This window comes from Zea mays, chromosome 10, assembly GCF_902167145.1.
Source record: "Zea mays cultivar B73 chromosome 10, Zm-B73-REFERENCE-NAM-5.0, whole genome shotgun sequence".
In the NCBI taxonomy this organism is placed as follows: domain Eukaryota; kingdom Viridiplantae; phylum Streptophyta; class Magnoliopsida; order Poales; family Poaceae; genus Zea; species Zea mays.
Genome location: NC_050105.1, coordinates 80,065,425 through 80,068,858, shown reverse-complemented (window position 1 = coordinate 80,068,858; position 3,434 = coordinate 80,065,425). Strand labels below are relative to the sequence as shown.

Here is a 3,434-nt window from a genome sequence, read left to right as displayed (position 1 = left end):
CGTCAGAGATGGGCCAACAGCAAACCGAACACCGGGATTCTCATGCCGTTCATTCTTTCTTCAGCCAGGACCTTGGGAGACTATATATACACACTGCACTTCAACCCCTTGACCCATAAGCGTCGTAGTAGATGAGCCACGGGCCCATTGAAGCGAGCAACGAGAGAACATAGAGGTAGAGGGAGCTGTCGGCATCACCCTGTGTACACCACCATTCGGAGGCTAGAAGGCAATCGAAGGAGTTCGCGAGGGCGCGGGGATCATATGTGAGAAAATTGAAGGTCACAAAGTTCCTCTAATCTGAACCACTTGTGTCTAATCTAACAACGCACGGTCATTCTTCTCCTTTCACCAACAAAACAGGACGACGCCTCCTCGCCACAGTGGACGCTAACAGGCGTAACCCCGATCTAGCCATCCCAGCACCTCCATGCACAACGACCGGTAACGAATGTAGCCAAGACAACCGTGAACTATCTGATGCACTCCTTACCCGGATCGTTGGCCCCGAGGTAATTTCGATCGCTCTGGTCCTTCCCCATGCTCCAATGTGTCGGGAACGCGTTTGAGGTGCTCTAGCAACCCCTTGGGTGCCCTCCAATATCCCTGCGACGACGTTTGCCCAGTGGGGCCCACTTGTCAGCACACGAGCCCACGATTGGGTTCGGCTGAGGGTTTTGGCCCAACAACGGTCAAGCTGTTTCTCTTTTTTCCTTTTTCTTTTCTGTTTTCCATTTCTAATTCCTTTTTAAATTCTTATTTTGAATTTATAAAATTAAATCTGGTTATGATTCATGAATTCAAAAATAAATGCAGCAGACATTGAATCTAGCATGATGAAAGTGTTATTTTTAATTTATTAATTTGATTAAACAAATAACTCATACATATGGAATTAAATAAACAAGAATTTCTCCTAATCACATAGTTAAAACACTCCTTTATTCCTTCCAAATTTTAGGGTATTACATGGCAACATCGTGAATGTCTTATGTAACATTTTTATTTTGGAATTACTAATGTTCGGTTAACATTTTAACATGTTTGAATATCTTGTGTATTCATCTTTCCTATCTAATCTGAAGTAAGATTGAAATAAATGTTTTCCTTTCTATTTTCTATGTTTTTGTATGAAAAGGGCTAGCCACATTTCATTTGTTTATACTCATAATCGTCATATCATAGATAAGTTGCTTATTGTTCATCTGTACATCACATACTAGAAGATATAATCTGGAGATTTTTTTTTCTAACTGTGCAATCTAGAGACCTTGACTAGTCTACCCCTTGTGCTCCATGAAATTATGAGCAAGCAGAGAGCGCTATGAGTGATTAGAATTCAGAAAGCATGTGATTGTGGTGCTCAAACCACGTCAAAATTGGACGAGCTTGTGACTCCAACGAACAACTGCTACATTACATCTGGTATTAAGCATCAAACATTCTTCAGGTCCGTTGCCTGAAGATGATTAATTTTAGACCACTTGTCTAAATTCGTTCTGATCTTGACGCTACACTAGAGCTGACGAATAATGTTCAAACGGGCGGCACAGATGGGCCCTCGATCCTGCTGCTCTGGCTCTGCTCGGCCGCCGGCTCAGCGCGTGGCTGCTGCTGCAGCGGCAGTCCCTGCTCCTCATCGTCTCCTAGCATCTCTAGCAAAGCTTTCCAATCGACATTGTTGACGTCGAACAAGTCGTCGACGTTGAACGCCTCCTCAATGCGTCGACGCTGTTCTTCCTCGCCTCCGACCATCATGGAATCCTCGCCTTGTTCATGACCATGAACATAGGGCATCAAGGTGGCGGCGGGGTCCACATGCACCTGCACGTCACTGCTCTGCTTGGCCGGCTCAGCGCATGGTTGTTGCTGCTGCTGCTTCCCATCGGCATAGTCTAGCAAAGCTTTCCAATCGACATTGTCGATGTTGAGCAAGTCACCGAGGTTGAACTTGCCCAAGTCCGCCTCTGATGCCTCCTCGCCTCCGACCATCAGGGGATCATCCATCGTCGGGTAAGCACCAGTGAAGATGGCGCCGGCGGGGTCCTGCACGTCGTGGATCACCTTGGTTGGCGGCGCCTCGGGGTGATCGCCTGTCGCCGTCCTCTTGGCCTTGGACTTGTTCTTGGCCAGAGACGAGGACGAACGGTGCACCTTGCACAGCACGTGGTCGCCGCCGCCGCCCTGGGTGTCGTCGTACTCGAACATCCTCCATCCCATTCGGTGGAAGCGATGCCGACCCGACGTCCCCTCCTTCTCCTTGTGGCCGTAGGATAGGCTGCACAACGTGGCGCCGGGCAAGCCCTCCATGGGCTTCGGGCCAGTCTCCGAGTGCCAGCACGTCCCGGCGGTCTCCACCGCGCGCAGCCTGTGCCCGCTGGTCCTTCCCTCGCCGTTCTTGTATCGCTTCGGACAGTATATATACCACTGCCTGTTGTACCCGTCCTCCGTCACGTCGGTGCCCGGCACCGGCTCCAGGTCGGCGACCAGCTCCTCAGGGACAGCGGTGTAAACGTCCGCGTGGTGGATGAAGGCTTTGAATCTCGGGTCGACGGTTCCGGCGCGGAGGTCACGCAGGAGGGCGACGGACGCCTCGTTGGTGGCCCGGAAGACGTGATCGTTGGCGGCCATATGCCACCGATCTCCGATCTCCAGGTGGTGATGGTGTATCGGCCGGCCGGCTAGCGTACGTTCTCTCGTCGCCGGACGATGCAGGTGATGGTGGATCGGCTAGCTTCTTGCGTCTATGTGCGCCTGCGCGTGATAGTTTTGCACGGACACAGGCAGCTAGCTAGCTAGGTGTTTATATACACCTTTTCCAGATAACAGAATTTCGATCTACTATTTATCTACGTGAAAAGATAGATATATCTTGAAATGGTGATCGATCTACTATCTATCTTGCGTCTACGTACGTGAACAGACCATGCATGTGTGTGCTGTGTATGTATTGCCCGTTCTGCGTGTACACGACGTAAAAACAACCATGTACGTGTCCTTGTACGTCAAAACAACCATGCATGTTTTTTATTTACAAACTTTGTATTTCTTTCTTTATTTCTTCTTCAAATTTACAAACTTTGTAAATTTGTTTTACACGTCAAAACTCAAAATAATCTTTATAATTAAGATGCCAATAATATGGAAATGTATTCCCTCTGTTTGTTTGGATCCCTTGCTTCTAAAACCTGATTTGTATATAGGTTGAATTGTTTTCAAAATTCAATGAGGCCATAAAAGACATCGTATTCAAGATTAAAAATCATCATAAAATTATTTTTTTTCTACACTAATCATTACATTCTCTACTCTCTTACAAAATAGTGATCCTATATTTTTTTAAAACAAATAATTTTGTTGTTCACAATATACCTCACCAGATCTTAAATTAAAGCTCCACTTTTATATATAATTAACTAAATCTCTACTACCTA

The 3,434-nt window shown here is 46.9% G+C and overlaps 1 pseudogene; it reads left to right on the top strand.

Moving 5' to 3' along the window:
- Positions 1-1,776: 1,776 nt before the first annotated feature.
- Positions 1,777-2,277, top strand: LOC109943186 (uncharacterized; annotated as a pseudogene).
- The last annotated feature ends 1,157 nt before the right edge of the window (positions 2,278-3,434 follow it).